The sequence below is a fragment of the Tenrec ecaudatus genome, chromosome 13 (genome assembly GCF_050624435.1).
Source record: "Tenrec ecaudatus isolate mTenEca1 chromosome 13, mTenEca1.hap1, whole genome shotgun sequence".
NCBI lineage: Eukaryota > Metazoa > Chordata > Mammalia > Afrosoricida > Tenrecidae > Tenrec > Tenrec ecaudatus.
In genome coordinates this window covers 9,550,142-9,573,505 of record NC_134542.1, presented here as the reverse complement: position 1 = coordinate 9,573,505, position 23,364 = coordinate 9,550,142, and the positions used below count along the sequence as shown (strand labels likewise).

The window sequence follows — 23,364 nt, the reverse complement described above, 5'->3', positions numbered from 1 at the left end:
CAAGGCACAGAGATGTGGAAGAATTCTGGGTTTGGAAACTGTGGAGCACACACCAGGAGCAGTAAGCAAGCAAAGAAAATGAAGTTAGAGAGGCAGTAGAAGGTGGTCTGTGTTAGTCTGGTAGTCTGGATAGACTAGAGAAACAAATTCATGGACAATCATATGTGGGTAAGAGAAAACTTTATAACAAAGAGCCATTTTACATTAAGAAAACCTCCCGGCACAGTTCAGATCAAGTCCATAAGTCCAATATTACCCACTATCTTGATACTACTTCATAAACTCCTCTTTAGATCATACAGCCAGGCAATGATGCCGAATGCAGAAGATAACAGGCCAGTACGTAGGAAGTCTTGTGGATCCAGTGGTAGAGAAAGCATCTCAGTGCTGGCGTTTGTCTCCAGGTGGCTCTTCCAGCTCCAGGGCTCTGGCTGCATCAGCATAGCTCCATCAGGCTTGTGATCAGGAATGTTTTGAAGGGAGTGAGTGGATGTCTTGCCTTCAGTGGGCTATTTATCTACTTCACGTCTCCAAATGAGGTCATCAAGCTGTGACCTGATTAACAGACTTGACTCCACCCCATTCACTCTCAGTATTCTCAAGTTCACACCAGATTATGTAACTACCACCTGGTCACTGGGGACAATTTTTGTCTTGTGCTAAGAAAGTGAAACACGATTGTGAGTGAAGGACAACACATCTTCCCACTAACGTTCAGTAAAGGATCCAAAGTTAATTCCAACTCAGAGCAACTCTATGTACAATAAAAGGAAACGGGGCCAGGTCCTACACCATCCTCCCGATCGTCGTTATCTTTGAGCACATTGTTGCAGCCATATCGTTACAGAATGTCCTCTATTGGATTGACCCTTGACTTGCCCAAACATGATGTCTTCTCCAAGGCCTGTTCTCTCCTGATCACATGTCCAAAGAACGTGGGACAAAGTCTCTCGCCACCCTGACCTGCAAGGAGAACCTGGCTGTCCTCCTTCCAAGATAGAGTTGTTGGTTCTCCTGGTAGTTCATGAACCTTTCCATATTCTTCACCAACACCGTGATTCAAATGCATCAATTCTCTCCCGCTATCTGTCAGATTCTCAGAGCCGATGGCAAGGAGTCCAACAAACTAGCATCACATTTTCCAGGCCATTAGAAAAGTAGAAAGTCTGTGTGTGTCAGCCACTATATGCTGACGGCCATGGTTTGAAGCCCGTGCTGCAGCCGCCACAGCCACAGGCTGCATCATTGCCTTGCAAACACATCCTCCCACTCACAGAAGACATCCGGCAAGAGACGATGGATGTTTGAGATGCCACATCATATCAGCAGTGGGTGGGAGCTACTTAAGGCAGACCAGCAGGACAACGCTCATGAGCAGAGAGAACGGGTACCTTAATTTTCTAGTGGGCATCTTTTAAAAACAGAAACATCTTGCCTCGCACTTCTAAAAGCTAGGAGTGCCAAGGCAGGGTGTAGGCAATGTAATTCTCCCTTCTGTCCCCTCTAGAAGACCCCTGCTGGTCTCCACCAAGCATTGCTTGCTACTCCCTAGATCCTGGCTGCATCTTCACTGTCTTTCTTCCTTCTGGGTAACTCTCCCACTGAAACTCTCCTCCCTTTTTAGAAGACACCACTCCGAAAGGATAAGACCCCACTCTGCTCTGGGGTCCCCTCATCTTCACTGATGATATCTTCAAAGAAAGACCCCATGGCCACACAAGGTCAGATTCACAGAGATCGATGATCTTATTGCCATCGAGTCACTACTGAATCACAGTGACCCTGAAGGACAGAGCAGAACTTCCTCTGCAGGGTTCTGGAGGCTGACAACCCTTGTGGTAGCAGAGAGCCTCATCTTTCTCCCGGGTAGTGGCTAATGGGTTTGGATTGCTGACCTTGTCGTTAGTAGCCCGATGCGTGACCACTATGCCACCCAGGCTTAGGAAATCAGCCGACCTTATAAGGGGACACCATTCAAACCCCAACACTGAGGCAGTCTCTATTTGAGCTATGTTTCTCTGGCAGGCTTGTATTTGGTCTCTTTAATGAGAATGCTGGTGTCCAAGAGAAGCAGATGCAGTGCTGGGATCTACAGCAGGATAGAAGACTTGGCATGCTAGGTGGACCGAGGAGCAGGAAAACCAGCCCCAACAGGGCCATCACCGGTGAACAAACAGCAGCTGCACGTAGTTCCGAGCCAGGCTGCCATGCATCCGTGGAAAGCAGATTCCAACAATGCAGCTGTCCTCTGTTACTGACGACACTTCTTTCCTTAAACACTCAAGCTGTTTAAGACTCTGAACCTCATCAGACACAGCATTTCAAACAAGTGACGCGCTCCATAACTAGAGAAGCCTCTCCACGTGCCCAAGGCTGCGAGAGAGCTGAGAGCCTCATCTGCTGTGCAGATGACTGGATTTTTACCCTGGGGACCCTCCATCTCTTTGGACATGTCAGCTGGGAAGACCCGTGCCTGGAAAAGGATAGCATGCATGGTAGAGGGAAGCCCTCCATGAGATGAACTAACACAATGACAGAATCACACATTCCAGATGGCAGAAAACCCAAGACCAAACTCACTGCCATGACTCACAGAGACCACCGTGCTGACTCACAGAGACCCTATCTGGCAGGGTAGAACAGTACTGTGGGTTTCTGAGACTGTGGATTTCTATGGGAGTAGAAAGCCCTATCTCCATCCCTACAAATGACACAGGACCAGACAAAATTTTGTTCTTTGGTACATAAAGTCATCATGAGTTCGAACCAATTAGCAATAACAAACAATCTGGATTAAGGTCAGTCATAATCTTGTCATTATTCTGTGCAACATATGGTCATATTATATATGAGAAGGCTTCAAAGAGCTCACAGAAAAATCTCATGCCCTTTTCATTCCATTTCTCCATGAACTTCCTTAAGGTCCCTCCTAAAATATGTAATCATTACACCGAAGGATATGGGATAATGTCTTTGAAAGTTGAACCTGACATTGGACCTCCACTAAAGTACTTCCTCAGTGCAAGAACACTTTGTTCTATTAAATTGGCATTCCATAATGCACACCTTCCCGACACGATCACTGAAGACAAATGTGTGCATAAGCAAATGTGGTGAATAAAGCTGAGGGTGCCTGGCTATCAAAAGATACAGTATCTGGGGTCTTAAAGGCCTGAAGGTAAACAAGCAGTCATCCAGCTCAGAGGCAACAAAAGCCACATGGAAGAAGCACACCAGCCTGTGTGACTACCAGATATCAAAGGGATCAGGTATCAGTCATCAAAGACCAAAAAAATCATATCATTGTAAATGAGGGGGAGTACAGAGTGGAGACCCAAAGCCCATCTGCAAGTAATGGGACACCCCCTTATAGAAGGGTCGCTGGGAGGAGACAAGCCAGTCAGCATGCAGTGTAGCAACAATAAAACATACAACTTTCCTCTAATTCTTAAATGCTTTCTCCTTCTCCCCCTCCCCGCCACTATCATGATCCCAATTCTACCTTACAAATCCGGCCAGACCAGAGGATGTACACCGGTACAGATAGGAACTGGAAACACAGGGAATCCAGGACAGACGATCCTTTCAGGACAAGTGGTGAGAGTGGCGATACCGGGAGAGTAGAGGAAGAGTGGGGCAGAAAGGGGGAACCGATTATAAGGATCTACATATAACCTCCTCCCTGGGGGGTGGACAACAGAAAAGTGGGTGAAGGGAGACGTCTGACAGTGTAAGACATGACAAAATAATAATTTATAAATTATCAAGGGTTCATGAGGGAGAGGGGAGCAGGGAAAGAGGAGGGGATGAGGAGCTGATGCCAGGGGCTTAAGTGGAGAGCAAATGTTTTGAGAATGATGAGGGCAACAAATGTACAAATGTGCTTGACACAATGGATGGATGTTTGGATTTTGATAAGTTGTACCAGCCCCCAATAAAATGATTAAAAAAAAAAAAGTTTAACCTTCAACTTCCGCTGTCCTGACGACCAGAGCAGAAGAGCTGTGATGTTTCCAAGAGCAGATTGCCAGGCCTCTCTTTCTCCTGCGGAGCAGCTAGCTAAGTGGGTCGAACCACCAACCTTTCCGTGTGCACTTCGTTGTTGGGCCACCAGGACTCCTGTATGTGTCAGTATTCTGCTTCCACAAAGGATTTTACATGTATTTCTTCACTTAATTCTGACCACCTGGTGAAGTAGGATTATTTTCTCCATTTTGTCATCAAGGAGCAATAGCTTCAAGGATCAATTCATTTGTATCCATTTATATAATTAGTACCCAGCAAGGGCAAGATCCCTATCAGGATCTAGGCTCCCTCCTCATCCCTCCTCTCTGTAGGAAGAGCATTTCACCACATCAAGACAGTGCTGGAAGGCATTCAATAGTTGAAAAATTACCTTCACAAAGCAATAGTGGCCAATAGGTAAAAACAGCTCAAATGCTTAACCTCATGTTATCAATTTCTTACATCATGGTGATAACATTTTTTTGTTTTGTTGGACGCTATTGTTAAAGATGTCACCCTTGACTCCTTAAAATCCACTGCTATCAACTTAATTCCAATTCATAGTGATCTTCTAGGATGGAGTAGAACTGTTTCTTTTCTTTTTTTAAATTATTTTTTTATGTAAGCAGATGGCCTAATCTTTTCCCTAAGGAGCAGCTAGGGGGGTTGAACAACTGACCTCATGGTTAGCAGATCATAGCCTGGTACACCACCAGAACTCCCCTCCACTTTTTAGGCAATGATATAATTTCTCCATCAGCTTTGCAAACCAACTAGAGAGGACACTTGGGGATAGACTGGGTTGGCAAAAGAATTTTCCCTAATGGAGTTCACTGCCGATTGAAAAGAAAAACAATAACAAGACAAATATAACAGAAAAAGGAGTAAGCACAGCTAGAAGGTGGATTATGTGCAGAAGAACATGGGCTCAGGAGTAGAGGAAGGCTCATTAACAGGCCCCCAGCATGCAGATGACACAACACTGGCTGGAAGTGAAGAGGACTTGAAGCAGACCAAAGACTAGAGCCTTCGTACGTGCCACCTCAAGGTAGACCAGAACCAGGCCCTCACAACGGGAATAACACAGAATGCTGGTAAACAGAGAAAATACTGAAGAAGTCAAAAATGTCACTTTGCTTGAAGCCACAATCCACTTCCAGAGAAGCAGCAGACAGTCAGTTACATGATGCCTTGCACTGGGCAAATCTGCGGCAAACAGACCTTTTTAAAGAACTAAAGAACAAAAACATTACTTAGAGGATAAAGGTACACCTAAAGCAACACGTGGTATTTTCAATCACCTCATGTAAGGGAAAAGCCAGACAACGGAAGACTTGAATGAACTGGTGTATTGGAACGGTGGTGTTGGCAATAGCTACGAGAGACATGGACGGGCAGAAGAATGTATACCTCCACGTTGGAAGAGCAGAGCTGGAATGTACCTTGCAAGCAAGACTTCGACTCACGCACTTTGGATGTATTCTCAGGAAGGCCCAGGCCTTGGAGAAGGGCATCACGCTTGGTAAAGAGGGTCAATAAAAAAGGAAGGCCCTCAACAAGACGGATCGACAGCTATTGTGAGGAAGGTGCAGGACCGGCAGTGCTTTATTCTTCTGCCCCCCGGGTTACAAAAAGCTGGAGTGCACTGGACAGCATCCAACGCCACCATCAACTACCCAGGCTAAAACAGAGGGCAAAGTCCTGGCAAGAAAGACCACCTGGCTGTCTCAGGGCGTCATACTGCACAGAAGAGAGATCATGAAGGAACAAACCTGAAGAAAGAGAATGAGGCGTGAAAATGTGTGAACCACCATCTCTGGCCAGAATGAGCTTTTCACCAAGCGGATCGGTATTCATTTTCCTCATAACTTAAGGAAATCCTAATTGAGTTAATGAAGCATTTTTATAGCTGAACAGAGAGTGAAGGAGTCTGCATAATTTATAACAGCTCTGCTCTCTTTTGCATGCAATAGCAGAGAGAGCCCCCCCAATTAATTGATTCAACAAAAATGTATTGCAGACAGTAACATGTAAGCAAATTAGTATAGCACATTTATGAAAAGACCTCAGGTGGGGAGGGCACCGTTAGCAAACAAATCATCACATGTGCGGTATGTGCACAAACATCAGATATGGATATTGTTTAAATATGAGTCCTATAAAGTAAAGGTAAACAACTTGGTCAGATCCCCTCCCCACTCTGCTGGGCAAACCCCAAGGTGTGGTCCTGAGGCTTTCAGGACTCATCCCAATGGCTGAGTGGCTTCCCAGGATAATCCCAACCAGAAGGTTACTCTTCACAAGGCCTTTTAATCTTGTTTCCCTCGGGACCTCAGGGTTGGGACAGTTCTGATTGATTATAGGAGAGTGGGGAGTCCCTGGGTGATCCCAACGGTTTAATGCTCAATGACTTACTAAGCAGGGGGAAGGTCCAGTGAACCCAGAAGTGTCTCGGGGGAAAAAAATCAACATCTGTTTCCCAAAAAACAGTCATTGAAAAACGAAAAACCCATATGCTCCCATATGCATATGGGAGCTGGAGGCACAGGGAATCCAGGGTGGACGATACCTTCAGGACCAGGGGGGTGAGGGGCGAGGCTGGGAGAGTGGAGGGTGAGTGTGTTGGAAAGGGGGAACTGATTACAAGGATCCACATGTGACCTCTTCCCTGGGAGATGGACGGCAGAGAAGGGGGGGAAGGGAGACTCCGGAGAGGGCAAGATATGACAAAATAACAATGTATAAATTATCAAGGGCTCATGAGGGAGGGGGGAGCGGGGAGGGAGGGGAAAAAAAAAGAGGACCTGCAGAGGGCTTAAGTGGAAAGCAAATGCTTTGAGAGTGATTAGGGCAAAGAATGTGCGGATGTGATTTATACAATTGATGTATGTATATGTATGGATTGTGATGAGTTATATGAACCCCTAATAAAATGTAAAAAAAGAAAGGGAAAAAAACAGAAAATGTTTAGGGCAAAGCATGTACAGATGTGCTTTATACAACTGATGTATGTATATGTATGGATTGTGATAAAAGTTGTATGAGCCCCTAATAAAATGTTTAAAAAACAAAACCGAAAAACCCTACCGAGTACACAGCTCTGCTGTAGCACACACAGGGTCGCCAGAAGCAGAAACTGACTAGGTAGCAACTATTGTCTAACTGGGTTGGAAGTGGTCACTCCAACTCCAAGTCCTTCCTGCTATACATTTCCCTGATGACCAATGACCTTGAGCATCTTTTCATGTGCTCACTGGACTTGTGCTTATCTTCTTTGGAGAAATATCTATTTTTCTTTTTTGAGTGGTGAGTCAGTTATATATTTACATAAATGATATATTCTGGGCAATAATCCCTTCCTTCACAGAATACTGGTCCATGCAAATGCCAAGTGACTGAACTCCCTAGGGGAAGCTGGGTTTGGCAGTCGGAATGATGGAATGGTGTTAAGTACAACAGCAAGCCTGGAAGAGAACAAACGACCATTTCCCTGTCTGTGTTATTGGATAAACAGGGGGCATGGGTTAGGGGTTGGCCTGCTAATGGGAAAACTGGCTTTTCGAACCCACCAGCTGATCCTCAGGATAAAGTTAGGATGGTCAGTTCCCTTAAAGAATGACGGCCTAGGAAACCTATCCAGCAATCTGACTTTGTCCTTTCTTAAGGAAAGGAGCTTGGTTTGGAGCCCTGGTGGCATGGCGAGTTACCCATTGGGCTGCTCACCACAAAGACGACCGTTCAAACCCACCAGAAACTCTAGAAGGGATAAATGAGGTTCTCAACAACGCCAAAGATTTACAGTCTCCGAGACCGATACCCAAGAGGCGGTTCTACATTATCCTATAGGAGTAGTTTGAGTTGGAATCCCCTTGATGGTGGTAGGTTTAATTTCTGGTTGTGGGCTTGATTTTGGCTTGATTTGGAGCAAAGGTTCATGCCAAACTAAATCCATTAACACTGAGACAATTACAACTCATTTTCCTAGACTGATACTAGGTACCAGTATGACTCATGGATAATGTTATAAATATGCAAATAGACCTGGGGGGTATGGGCGATGGCTCCACACCCTTAGCCTAGCCTTTCAGTGAGCACCTTAACCTTTTGCCCCACCAGTCCTTCTGACAAAGACAAAATAGATGCCATGTTTACTCTTCAGGCATCAAACCAAGTTAATTTTATGGTATTGTTTTTGACCTGCTGAGGGGAATCACAAGAGAAACATCTGGATGGTTGTTTCATTTATTTTGATTTTGTCTTGCTGGGGTTGCTGTGTTTTGGCATGGGTCTATTTTAGTGACTGCATCAGATGGATGTTAGCTAATCTTATTTCCTTCATCACCATCTCTCCATCTTTCTCAGCTTCTCAAAACCTGGGATTGTCTCCTTCCGTTGCTGTGGTTTTTCCCCTTGTGGCTTCCCAGGGTAACTGGCATTTTCCTTGTGTCCTTCACCTGGGTAAGGAAAGGGGGTAGGGGAGGTGGACATTGTAATGAGGAAAAGAAAACAGGAAAGAAGAATACGAAATAAAACCTGTGACAGATCAAGACAGGGAGGAGCGGAGACCCTGCCGGGCACAGCAACTCCTGATAGAACTGCCTCTCACTCTTCCTAATTACAGTTTGAACGTCTTTCTCACGCTTCATCTTTGCCTTTCATCTGTTCAACAGACCTTCAACATGAGACTGAAGGTGTCTCACACCTGGGGATGCCACTCTCCCCCCCCCCCCCACCTGCCATTTAAGAAGAAAAGAACAAGAAATCCCACCACCAAAAAACATCGTCTAAATCTGTCGGTATTCAATTAAATTCTGTATTTTCACTTCAGAGATTCTACTCGGCCAAGTGCAAGGGAGCATCTATGGTTGAGGACTAGCCTCCCACCCACCCCCACCCTCCACCCCCCAAAATAGCTAGGTGCTACCCTGAAGTAGCAGAAAACCCTTCTTTCTTTGTATCTCTCTTTTTTTTGTTAGATCATTTTATTGGGGACTCTGACAACTCTTGTTACATCAGTTGTATCCGATACATTAGTACATATATTGCCATCATTCTTTCCTAGACACTTACTTTCTGTTTAGCCCTTCAGATCAGCTCCGCTGTTGCCCCCTTGATAGAGGATAGATTGTTATTATTTTCATAGCTCACACCGACTGCTGTCTCCCTTCCCCCCTGGTTTCTACTGTTCTTCCCCCTGGATGGGGGTGGTGGTGGTGATGTGCCAATCATTGAAATTAGTACCCCCTTCCTCCTGTTCAACCTACACAGTTCTAAAAAGGACACAGATCACACTTTGTTGGCTCAAAGAGAGGGTTCTTGCCTTCTTTGTTGGAGACATGGGTTCGAGTCTTGGTGAGTGCGCTCATGTATAGCTGCCACCTGATGCCGAACTGCTTTCCGCAGGCCTGCCAGAGGAAGCTAGACCAGGAAGAAAGACCTGGGAGCATTTCTGAAAATAAGCCGGTAGAAAACCTACAGATGGCAACAGTCTCATCCATAACACAGGTCAACGTCGGATCCCATTCACTGTCCAAGGTGTAGTAGATGTGTTTTTCTTTTTCATTCCCAGGCAGTTAACCAGAACAACATTTACCTTGTGGGGCCAAACTTATATTGGGAGCGGAGGGCTACATGTCAATGTGGGGTATGTGTCTACCTGTTGGGGTAAGATAAATACTACTACTATTTGCCATCAAGAAGTCCCTCTTTATGAGATCCAGGATCACGACACTTCCCTGTCTCTCTGAAGCTAGCTTTGGTCCTAAGATGCACTCTGGCCAATAAACATGAGCAGAAAGGAGGGGTCTTTTGATGAAACACCTGAAAGCCTGCGTGTGGTCCTTTACTGCCCTGTCGCCATGTGGAGAAGCCGCCACCAGCCTGGGTCTCAGAGACCAGATGCCGTGACTCGGAGTCCTCCAGACCCGGTTTGCTTATTGACCCGTGGAGTTGTTTACTACGGCAGCAGAGCCTACTCCTGTCTGACTGGGGCAGGCAGCAAGAGAGCAGCCCTCTTTGGGGACCCAGCTCTTCCTCAAAGCAATTAAACGTTCTCTGCTATTTATAGTGGCAACTGACAACCCAAATCCAATTGGACCTGACCGTGTTGTAGATCCTACCTCTTGGAACATGAATAAAGCACCTAGTAAAAACTGAAGAGAAAACAAACAACCGAAAGCTGCCAGATGTTGCTAGACAGACAGACAGCATAAATGGCATGAATTCAGGACAACCTTAGGTTACTCCAATGAAACGGGCCCCCACCCTGAGTCATCTTCCAGGTCCCATCACCGCAACTATTTCGCCCACTCATCTCGCTGAGTGTCTTCCTCACCCGCACGGGCCTCCTGCAGAGCCAAGCATGATGCCCTCCCCAACAATGGGTCCCTCCCAACAAAGCCCTAAGCGAGTGAGTCAGAAAATGTTCTGCTGTTGCCCATAAAGTGTTCACTGCTAATTCTGGAAGTAGATTCTTCCTCATCCTCCTCGGAAGCACCCCTGGAGCCTGTTGAGCCTGGATGACCCTCCCAGTATTTGACAGACTGGTAGCCTCGTTTGCAGCATCACAGAAACCCACAAAACCCCACAGTACAGCAAGCGGTGGGTTCGCAGTGCCAGTTCTGCTATGCCAGGCTGTACAAGCAACTCCCTTCCCCTTGCCTTTGCTGTGGTGCCTCAGACATGGACACTGGAGCATCACCTTGAACAGGGGGTATTTACCATGCTTGCATGTTTCCTCCATGTGCTTCCCATGCCAGCAGTGGGAGTCAGACCTTCATGCCGGCATATGGTTTGCACTTAAAGACTTTACCGTCAAAGGTCTGAGCCTTCTGTTCCGCAGGCACGCAGCCCTTGGTTTCTGAAATGACCACAGCCCGTCCTTGCTTTGGTCCCATGTGGGGAGCGTGAGCAGGGAATCCTCCTCAAACTGCTTATTTACCTGGTCAAGCATCTAAGTCCATCCTGACCAGCCTCATGGATAGCCTCATTGCTATCCCATACAGATTTAACATGTGACCAGGAGTTTGCAAGGCTCCCAGACAAAGCCATGTCCCCCTGATGGATGCAAAAACCAATGTCTTTCCAGAACAAAGTTTCATCAAAAGACACTCCTGCCCAGGGATTCTATGAAACAATGATGGCTCATCCCCCAAGGAGCTAGGCTCTTGGAAAGCAGAAGCACACAGAGAAATGTATTTGATGCCAAGACCCTAGATGCTGGGTTTTCCCCAGTGTGCCCCATCACAAAGATGAGCCTGGAGGCAATTTAACAAGTCTCGATTACAATTTGGAAAAGAATACGCGTTGGCTCCTGAGAAGCACATCCTACTGGGACCAGGGTTGGGGGAGGTGGGGGCGGGAAGCAGGGGAGAAAGCAGCATCTCCCATTTCTCAGTGAAATCCCAGGTTGCTACAAAGCACTTGATACTGAGGAGCCCATAAGTGAATGTATAAATCTTCTCCAAGGGTTGGGATACCCTTCCAGTGGACCACAACTCCTGGTGAAACCTCTAGGATGAAGTAGAATGAACTGCCCTCATTGGGCTTCCCAGGCTATAAATCCTCACCAGAGTAGACAGTCTCATCCTTGAGTCTCTAATGGTGCAGCTGGTGGTTTGGAACCTCCCATCTTCCAGGTAGCAGCCAAGTGCTGAGCTGTGATGCCACCTGGGCTCCCTTCTCAGACAGCTGATACCGAGCCAAACCCATGTCTACTGGGGCATCGAGGTATTTGAATGAGAACATTGCTCAAGAATACTGAATATACTCGGGAACACCAGAAGCAGGAACAAACCTGTCACCGGAGTACAGCCAGGAGTGCTCCTCCGACATGCGGGTGGTGAGTCATGTCTTGCTTGCGCACTGTGGACATGTTATCAGTAGGGGCCAGGTCCCAGAGAGGGACATCGTGTTTAGCAAAGCAGAGGGTCCATGAAAATGAGGAAGACCCCTCAAGGAGATGAATTGATCTGGGGGCGCCAACAATGGACCCCAGCATCAGAGTGGCTGGGTGGATGATGCAAGGTCCAGGTTGCTATGAGATGGAACTAGCTCAAAGGCAGTCAACAACAACTTCCAGTAAGAGGACCAGAAGCCAGACTCCTTGAAACCCCAGGCATTTTCAACAGCTAAAGAAGACCCATGCCTGCAATTTCATTGTAGATGTCCTCATTGCAAACAATAGCCAGTGCAGGCAAAAGCATTCCCTTTCAATTTCTTCTCAGAACTCAAGTGGGAAAAATAATTGAAGTCTCGCTGCAGAGAGCAGGACCAAATTTTCTCTTTTTCCCTCATGGTTACATGCCAGCAATTAAGAAACACTGTGGTGCTGGGATAGCTAGATAAAGTTTCAAGTGTTTGATGCTGAAATGTGCAGCGGGACTTATTTATTACTTTCTGTGTGGAAACGAAAGTCTTTGATTAAAAAAAGTTCAATGGGAAAAAAATCCATTTTTTTTTAGAACCGTAGGGTAAATAAAAGTAAGTACTGTGACTAGGGTTCAAGATCATTTGGGCCCGGGCTGATCCCAATGAACGTGATGATCCGTGCAATCAGTGATGGCTGCAGGAAAGTTATCTTAGAAATATATCATCTTGGTCCTATCAAGATTCTTTAAAAAAATAATATTTCCAAAAGAGGACTTGGAACTGAGCATACAAGTGTTGATGCCAGATGGATCTTGGCTGAAAGGAAAAAATACCAGGAAAATGCTTACTTTTTTTTTTGACTATTCAAAGACTGTGTGGATCATAGAAAACTATTAATACCATTGTGAAAAATAATATATTATTAGTAATTAATATCGGCAGAATAACTAATGGTGCTCATGTGGAACCTATACACATACCAAGAAGTTCAAACAGGACAAGGAGGTAGTGCATAGTTTAAAATTAGGAGAGGTGTGCATCAGAGTTTTATTCTTTCTCAATCCTTATTCAATCTATATGAAAAAGAACATGGAACCAGGATTGGGAGAAGGCTCCTTCGCAGCATGATGTCACAACCAGGCTTGCTTCCAGTGAAGAGGACTTGAAGCATTTATTGCTAAAGATCAAAGATTATAATCTCAAGTATGGGTTAAAATTGAACACAAAGTAACAAAATTCCTCACGGCTGAACCAGTAATCAATATCACTCTAAACAGAGGAAAGATCGAGGTTTCCAAGGATTGCATTTTACTTATATTCACAAGCAATGCCCATGAAGCAGCCATCAAGAAATGAAGCCACATACGTCATTGGACAAATTGGCTGCATAAAACTCCTAAGCGTTTTAAAAATCAAAATATTACTTCCAATACTGAAATGCACCTGAACAAAGTCATGGCATTTTTAGTCACGTCCTATGGATGTGAAAACTGGAAGATTAGAGAATGTATGCCTTTTAATTGCGACATTGGAGAAGAATATTAAACATACCAAGGACTTCCAGAAGAACGAATAAGGCTATCTTAGGAGATATCTTCCTCCAGAGCAAAGATACTGGTCCCTTAAGTGCTTTGGGCATGGTATTAGCAGGGACCAGCCTCTGGAGAAGGATGTCATGTTGGGAAAGTAGAGAGTGAGCAAAATGAAGGAAAACCCTCAGTGAAATGCATTGACACAGTGGCTGCAACAATGGCTCAGAGACAGAAACGGCTGTGAGGAAGCTGAAGGACTGGGCAGTGTTGTCTGGTACAGAGGTTTGCTCTAAGTCATCATCAATCTGAGAGCGACCACCAAGGAAACAACAATTCTTTAAAGGTGGGAATCTTCTGTAAAACAGGGAGTTATATAATAATCTTCAAAGCTGAGACACCTGAGGGTCAGAGACTTTGACTGGCTTGTCCCAAGCTGCAGGGCTGGAGAGTACAGAGCAAGACTCCACGGACTCAAAAATGCACGCTGGTGATACTTCCACTAGGCTGTCATGGCTCTGTAGGAAACCCTACATTGGCACCCACAGGCACTGCCACCCACCCATATCTGAATGTCTATGGTAAACTCACTGTCCATGAGTCCAGGCCAACTCACCGCAGCCTTCCAGGACAGGGTAGAACTGTGCCCGTGAGTTTCTGTTACTCTTTATGGGAGGAGAAAGCCCCTTCTCCTGAGGAGCAGCTGGTGTGTTCAAACTGTTGACTTCTGGTTTCAAACCAAGACTCCTATGGTCATCAGTCTACAACATGAAACCCATGGCCATGGAGCTGAATCTGATTCAGGGCCATTTCGTGTGGTACCAGGTAGAGCTACATTCCTTCCAGTTGTTTGTTTGTTTTTACTGCCACCTACCCCAGGGGGCGGTTCCACTCCATCACATAGGGTCAGTCTTAAGTCAGGATTGACTTGCTGCCAAACAACAGCTACGGTCTTTCTGCAAGCAGGTCCCCAGGCCTTTCTTTGTGGGGGGGACTCAGGATATGTTCAGCCCACCACCATTATGATGAGTAGCTGAGCATAACCATGTATGTCACCCTATGGACGATTGTTTTAAGTAATTGTACGGTCGTTTCTTTGTCAGCGGACTCTCCTGAACTTAGAATGATTAGGTTCGCGATGGATAAATTACATGGAAGCTCCAGTACTTTCAAACCTATTTATTCATTACTCGCTGGGCGTCACAGCACCTGCAAAACGGATGTCTGATAGAGCAGCAGATTTCGAACATCACCCTGACCGTGGGCTCGCATCCAGTGAGTCAAGGCCTCCTCCAGGGAGTCTGAAGGGGGGAACCTAACGAAATGCTCCGCTTTCCATCCCACCTTTCCATCCGGCGATGAGTTAACAAGGAAACTGTCTTCGCTGAAGAGCAAAACCAGGGACTGGGCTGTGGCGTTCACACTAATTACCATGAATATCTGTCTTGTTCCCCAGTGGGCTCGTGTCACCATGGCAACCCACCCGCCACACGACTCATACAAATTACAGCTAAAGGAGCTCCCACCAGCTCCACCCAGAAACGGCAATAGTCACACAAAAGAAGGAATTTGCTCTCAAGGTCACTTGGCTCCTCTGTAGCCAAGAGCCAACCTGCACTCCTTTGGCCTCTTTCACCAAACACATCGTGCCCCACACGGGCTCTCAGAGCTGTCATCATAATGCACTCGAACCCCACTTACGACGAAGCTCCCAGTGACCCTCATGCCAGGAAGGACACGGCCAGAAGGCCGTTCAACAATTCTAAAACCCTCAGCCCATCTGGACGACCTGCCACATAGACCCATGCCCTCCTGTCCCCGCCCCTGGCAGAACTGACACACAGTCATTGTTCTTGAGTTGTTGGCAATTCATGGCAAGCCCCAGTGTTACGGAGCAGACCTGCGCTCCACAGAGTGCTTTCCAGGGCTGTGAGCGTTCAGAAGTGGACCGCAGTCTGTCTGCCGAGGCACCTCCGGTTGTGTCTGAACTTTCAACTTGCAAGATGAAAAGTAGGGGCAGCTACAGACGCAGGAGCGAGCACGTGGTGCCCGTGTGAGCCGGAGGGCATGGCGGGCAACGCTGCCCTTTGGGACGATTCCTGTTTTCCTTCTTTGAAGGAGAAAGGAAAAGCCTTAGAAAGCCACTTACGAAGACATAAATGGGAGACGCTGTTCGGTGAGACAAGTTGAGGACAGCAGTCATTGAGTGAGTTGCTGTGAAATGACAGCCTTTCAGGCAAGACCACGCGGCCATGGGAAGCTGGTGACCATGAACTTACAGGGCACCACACTTCCCTCCCTCTCTCTTTCTCTCAGGAGATGGTGCTGGCGAAGAATATTCAGAGAACCGTGGACGGCCAGAAGACCAAACAAACCTGCGTTGGAAGAAGTGCAGCCAGATGCTCCTTAGAGGTGAGGACGGAGAGAATTTGTTTCATGTCAGGACAGACTAGTCCCTGGAGAAGGGCTGTCTGCTAGAGCAGAGGAGTGACTTCAACAAGCTGGACAGACACGGTGGCTGCAACAATGGGCTCAAACATGAAAACAGCTGTGAAGATGGCGCAGGACCAGGCAGTGTGTCGTTCTGTCATGCCCAGGGTGGCCAGGACTCTGAACGCACCGGGCAACACCGAACAACGAGAGTGCACACACTCAAGGGTGTCTGGGGGCTTAAGGCATTTGTGCTTCAAGGAGGTGCTCATAAATGCTGAATATAAACGGATTTTAATAATTTCAGACAGTCCCCAACTGAATGTGAGTGACCATCAACTGTATTTACAATCACTTGTGTATTGTTTTGTTGTTGTTGTTGTTGTTTTGTCTTATGGGATGCAACATAACAGGAAGTGCCAAAGATGAAGCTGTGGGTCTATACGCAATGTGGACAACCCCCAGAGACAAGAGGGGTAGAGATTTATAAAGATATTACGAATTAAAGGCAGCCATAAGGAAAACCCAAAAGAGATACTCATTCTACAATTGACTGTGGTGGTGAGGGTACAATTTTTATTCATATGATTGAACTATTGAATGTATGATATGTGAATTATATGCCAATAAAATTGCTTTTTTTTAAAAAGGTACACAACTTAGGTAAGAACCGACTTAAGAAATTCCTCTAAGTCAGAACAACCTGTACTAGGTTGTCCTAGAGCCAAAAGAAAGAGAAAGTAAAGCCACATGAAAAGAAAAAAGAGAATAAAGAATGTTCATTCACATCCACGCGCAGAAATAACATGACAGCTAAACTTCAGAAGCAATTTACTCCTTACAAGAGTGTAGCTCAAGCAAAATATCCCCTCGCCCAAAGGGCAACACAGAACACTCACACCAGACAAGCATTTCGCTAATTAATCCAACTTAGTGACTCCAAGCCAAGGTCCCAGGGGTCAGGACAGCACTGAATACATTACAAAAATAGGCCCAGGAAAAGTCAGTCCTTCACAGGACTCAGGGTTTTGGAAGGAGACGGATTGAAAGAAGCATTGATCGGATGAACGATCGTGTTTCAAAACTGGCTTCTGTATCCTGCCGTCCAACATCCTTAAACAATCCGAAAACCCAGCTTTGGTTGAAAACACTCAAGAATGTCCTGGCCTTGAACGTGGTCATCCATCTTTATGTGTATGACTGGCATGCCCAAACCAAAGCACACTCCCGCCTGGCCGAGCCCAACAATGGCAACCCTATGAAGAGAGAGTAAACCACTCCTGTGTAAATCTCCGCCTGTGCGGTTGCAGACTTCGACATCTGCCTCCCAAGGAATGGCTGCTGGCTCCAAACTGCTGGCGCTGTGGGTAGCAGCCCTTTCGGCCCTCGGGGCTCCTATTGCTGAGACTCTAAAGCAAAATGTGGGCAATTCTGAATCTCACCAAGTTCCTTTTGAAATTTCAGCTGCAAATTAATCTATGCCCATTATATAATTAAAGGTTTGATTGGGAGCGGGAATTAGCATAATTTTATGAGACCAACTAATCCCAATAAAGAGATTCACCATAGTAACAAATTGCCTGACCCGTCTAATTCAATATGTAACCCAAGATGATGTTTTAAGTTATCTGAAAGCACCACTCTTATTAAATAGATATATCAAACTGTATGCACTTGATAGAACTGGGAGGGGGGACCTGGCTTGGGGAGAAGACCGGGGGCATGTTCAATGTACTTCAAAATAGAATGTGGAGATTAAAACTGAAATTTTGGAAAAGGGGTAAACTGTTCACATTTTTGTTATAGACCTTACGTGCTTTGCCCCTTCCGTCCCTCCATCCCTCTCTTCTTCCCTCCCTCCCACCCTCAGTCCCTCTCCTTTTTAAATCGGGTGACATTTGGAAGGGTGCACTTGATGCCGTTTTTAACCTTGCTCCCAATCTTGGTCGATGAGACTGACTGGAAGTGTCCTAACCAGAGCCAGATTGAGCTGCCAGGTACTGTCTGTATTCCTCAATCCAAGATCTTCACGTACGACTTCCTGTGTTACTTCAGGCACTGAGTGGCATGCACTTGTTCGCAGCCATTTCTAATTGCACCTCGATCCCTTAGAGAACTAAGCTGTTTAAAGTTCTACCAGGTACTACTTAAGGAGAGACACACGATCAATAATTGAAAGTAACACGTTAGGGCCGGAGCCGGCAGGAATTCGAGCCGGCACACAATTCAGTAGGTGGCACCATTTCCTCAGCCAGAATGCTCCTCGGTACCCATGAAGGGGACCTTCTGTGTAGTCCTTACTGCGGTTAATTTCTCACATGGAATTGTATGAGCCAAATGAGTGCCAACATATTCATATCAAGAGACCTGGTGATGCAGTGGTCAAGTGCTCAGCTGCTAACCGAAAGGTCAGTGGTTCAATCCCACCCGATGCTCCACAGGAAATGGACATGGAGGCCAGCTTTGGAAACTGTATGGGGGAAGTTCTACTGTGTCTTTTGGGATTGCTATGAATCTACTGGATGACAACAGGATCCTGACCTCCCTGAGACAGCCTGCCTTGTTTAAGGTACACGGCCTCGATTTAAAATAAAAACCCAAACAAGGCAGCAGAACATGGCAGCAGGTATAAGAATGAATGACAGCTTGATTTCATCTCAGGTCCTTAGATAATTAGGTAAGGCTGGTGGCAAAGTGGGTTACTTAAGAGTAAATTAATGCTCCATATTCACCAAAGGCAAATGCTCCATATTCACCAACTGATTAGACCTTTCCCATCAATGCTAGCCAGATGTTTAAAATAGTCGATGTTTGTTACTTCTCACCCTCAGTGTTATTGACCCTTGGGGTTGGGTAATTCTCTGCGGTGGGCAGTTGCCTTGTGAATTGGAGATATTTGGCAGCATCCCTGGCCTCTACCCACTGATGATGGTAGCACCGTCCCAGTGGGGACAACCAGCACTGTCTCCTGACAATGCCACTTTCCCTTGAGGGCAAAACCACCTCTAGTTGAGACCCATTGGCCAATGAGTTATCCTGCTTAATAGTAAAGACAAAATGTCCTTGGTTTCAGGGCCAAGAACTCACCTAGGCTCCTCGCATGTCTTTAATAGCCTTGTCTATTGGAGTCCTAAGTGCATTGTTGAAATTTTTGAAGCTTGGCACAGCACAAAGAAGAAAGATAAAGGCCATGGACAACTGCTCCATACCACAGTAATGGCTGTTACATTTTAGAGTATATCATCTTGATTTTTTTTCAGAATATAAATGCATGTAGCTCATGGGAATGTCATTCTTTTGGATATAATAAAATATTGGAACCACGTGGAAGTACTATTCTGTACAAAATCCCTTTTCATCTCTAAGAATAGGTCATACCATTAAATGATCTATTGAGTGTGTTTTTTTTCATGGCTGTATAATATTCATTCTGAGAGATACACCTTGATTGCTTTGAAGTCAATTCTGATCCCTGAGATTTTGATCCAGGCCCAAAGGGTTCTGTGCATTACTTTTGCTACATTCTTGTGGTAAAGCACCAAAACTAGACATTTTAAGCATTGGTATATTTCTTGTCCTGCCTTTCCACAAAGAGAACAAGAGATTGAATGAAGAAACAATGAAGAACAGAGGGAAGGAAAGGAGGGAGTGGGGTGAGAGACAAAGAGGAAGAAGCTGAAAGAGAAAACAGAGGGAGGAAGCTGAAAAGGAGGGAAGAAAAAAGTAGGAGGGTGGGAAGGGAGAATGGAAGAAATGAAAAGAGGAAGGGAGAGATGCAAGGAAAAAAGATGAAAAATATGAAATGAGGCAGAAAGGAAGCAGAGAGAGACAAAGGGCCCAGATACAGGCGAGTAGGACTTCAGAGAGGGGAAGCATCTGTAGCAGAAGTTGAGTTCAAAATGAATGCATTTGGCAGCATCCAATGGACTTCAGGTAAATCAGGTGACTTCCTGTCAACAAAGATGACCTTGTCTTGCTCTACTGCTAGGAGAAAATATACACAAGATTGTTTCCCCAGCCCTGCTTCTTATCCCATCGTCCCTCTGACCAGTAGGCACAGGGGAACTGCCAAACAGACCAGAGAAACTACTGTGTGGCTCCCTCCGTATGCAACAGCTGCAATAGGTGAACCCATAGAGACAGAATGCAGATGAGTGGTTGCCAGGGGCTGGGAAGAAGGGAGATGGAGAGTGACTGGTCCAGAGGATGAGGGTTTGGGCTTAGCTTTTGGTTTTGCTTTGTAAGTGGACACAACACTGTTCCAGATCTAGATAAAGGGAAGGTTACACAACAAAAGGGATGTACTACATACCACGGAGCTGTACACTTTGAGCAGGTGACTGTGTGACATTGTGGGTCAGGCACGGGGCTGCTAATCACAAGGTTGGCAGTTCAAAGGCACCAGCCTCCCTGCAATGGAGGGATGAGGCTGTCTACTCCCAGGAAGATCCCCAGTCTCAGAAATCCAAGGGGCTCTTAGAGTTAGAATTCACTGGATGGCAGTGAGTTTTTATTTTACCACAGGGCAGCCAGTGATGAATGAAATAATAAAGCAAACTAATTTTAAAGGCTCTTGGGCTGAGGTGAAGGGAGTGATTTAAAAAAAACATAAAGGAATAAATGGATGACATTTTCAAGAAATAAAGAAGTGAAAGAATTTTTTTAAAGCCAAGAGTCATTGAAAAATTAGATAGTGGGATCTTTCCAGACCATGACATCATGAGTTTATAATTATTAAAATACGTAGCATGTCGTACTCAACCTACACTTGTATACTTTCCTTTTCCCAACAGTACTTTAAACTCTGTGCCATTGGCTAAGTTAATGACAGTGTCAATAGACTTATCTTATGCTCTGGGATAGGGGTGTCAGGCTGGCAAACTGCGAGCTTCATGCGGCTCCTGAATTAATTTTTTTGTGGCCCATGATGCTCTGAAATAAAATCTAATGAGGGAATTGTGTGTACGGTATTGCCTCCATCTCCCCTAAGCGCTATTTCCTTCATAACAACTTTTTCTATTTTGTTTCAGAGCATCATGGCCCAAGGTGAATTGCCTCGGGGCTGCATGCAGCCCACGGGTCTCCGGTTTAACACCCCTGCTCTAGGGGGATGATTGATAATGTTCTCTCACTTAAATGATAATGATGTTTCTAAAGTGAGCCAGAGACAGATATAAACCATAGAAATAGGAATGTATTTGGAACTTGCATGTAATTCTAGCCCCAATAAATAATAAGTTCTTGAATAATAAGTTCTTGTGACATGGCCCTGCTTGATGCTAGCCCTCATGAAAAGATCACCAAAGATATGGGTGCTATTGCAAAGGGTGGGGAAGAAACTAGATGGTGCCTGGCTATCAAAAAGAATAGTGTCTGTGGTCTTAAAAGCTTGTCTTCAAACAAGCAGCCATCTAAGGGAGGCGTCAACTAAGTCCACATGGAAGAAGCACACCAGCCTGGGTGGCCCAAGGATAGTAAACAATAAAATCCAAATCTGGTGGGATAGTCTAAAATAGTGGTTCTCACCCTTCCTAATGCTGTGACCTTTTAATACAGTTCCTCATGTTGTGGTGACCCCCAACCATAAAATTACTTTTGTTGCTACTTCATCACTGTAATTTTCCTACCGTGATGAATCGGGTGACTCCTGTGAAAGGGTTGTTCGACCCCCAAAGGGGTCGTGACCCACAGGTTGAGAACCACTGGTCTGAGAGTTTGAGTTGCTAACATTGAGTTTGCATGCTATGGATGACAGCCGAAGTCCAAAATCCTCTTGCAGGGTCCACACGTAGAGTAAGCCTCCATTGAATGACCTCTGACCCAAGCTGAGGGGTGTGAATCGCCTTGTTATCAGAAAGCCATGTCAAGTCCATTATGGCAGATGTAGTTAGGCTAGATGGTCTACCTTATCATTTGATCTGCCTTTGGACCCATCTTAAAGTTGTTTCAGTTTAACACACACACACACACACACACACACACACACAAATGAAGAGGAATACATGTGGATTAAGTCTCCAGTGAATTCCATCTGATCATAGACCGGGAATGTAGATAGCCTTGCTGTCATGCAAAGTACATTGGAAAGTGGATTACAGATGCAGGTAGATTAAAATTTAGCACCGTATCATTTGATCTCCATTGTTACTCATTTTCAATTTGCTCCCATTTTAATATATATATTTTTATTGAAGTTTTTCTGCTTTGTTATTAGGGGGGGTTGTGTTGTTTTTATATGTGTTTCTGCCTTTGAAATCCAGGAGAGGTAAATCTGTAACAACATTAACTGGATTAAAGGTTCCTTGGATATATGGCAGAGGAGGTTGAGGGTTACCAATGAGTTCAAGAAAGAAGATGTTCTAGAATTGATTGTGGTGATGATTGTACAATTATTTTTAATGATTGAACTATTGCATTGTAGATGTGAAATATATGGCAATAAAACTGTTACAAATATGTAACAGGTCAGAAGGGACTCTATAAAATTTCAGATACACATAATATTTAATAGATGCAACATATAATGATGCAATAATTTTATGATAGACATCTGTGTCCATGTGTGTATGTGTATGTATTTGTGTCAATGTATGTATGTGTACGTATCTGTGTCATTGTATGTATTATTGTGTGAAAGTATTATTTGGGAAGTAGAACATTTAACAGAAAACTGATACACTGTAAATACTTGGGAGTGAGATACTGTAAATACATCCTATTAGATTATTTTTTAAAGACTTAAATAAAAATGAGAAAAGCAATAATTAGTAATTGAATGGGTGGCCCATGGCCATCTGATTGATGTAGCCTTCACAAGATGCCTGTGAGAAGACTCTGGTTCCCATTTTACAGAGCCCAGCTACGAACGCTGACCAAGAATTCACTTCTCTGTCCCCAACCCTGTGGCTGTTGGACAAGTTCCATTTCACCAAGTGGATGAAAACCTGGACTCTGGTCTTACCAAGCGTGTGGGTTAACGACACCCGGCACGTCTACCGAATTTGGTAGAAAAGAAGTCTTCATCCTGCCTGGCTGCTTGAAATTTTCCATCTCCCAGGAGGAAATAAAACCACAGAACACAAAACACTAGCTCCTGCCATCCGCCACCATCACTAGGAGCACAGTAAATCCTTCGCCTCCCACTTCTGCCAAAGGAGAAGTACACTTGGAGGGGAGGAACCGTCAGGAAGAAATAAAATACAAAGCCTTATGTTTCTGTGGTTGACTTCAGAAATTGTCTTTTGTCCTGATGATAAACAGATGGGAATGGGAGAGAGCTTGGAACACTGCGGAGATGAACTCCCCTTAACTCATAAAGCATCAGCACCCCAGTCAACTGCTTAGTTGTTGTCTCTGGAACAGCCTCCTCCAACCCCCCAAAAAGTAAGTAACCAAGTGCCTCCAGAAGTGCCTGTCTAGTGATAGGCAGTCTTAACTCCCCATTGCCATTGAGTTCATTTGGAATCCTGGCAACCCTTATGTGCCAGAGTAGAACTGGGCCCTGAGAACTTCTCAGCATCTGATTTTTTAA

General features: G+C 45.3%; 1 protein-coding gene across 1 annotated transcript in view; it reads right to left on the bottom strand.

Annotated features, from left to right (window-relative positions):
• Positions 1-23,364, bottom strand: part of PID1 (phosphotyrosine interaction domain containing 1) — a 263,492-nt gene that overhangs the window by 86,676 nt on the left and 153,452 nt on the right. The window lies entirely within an intron of this gene.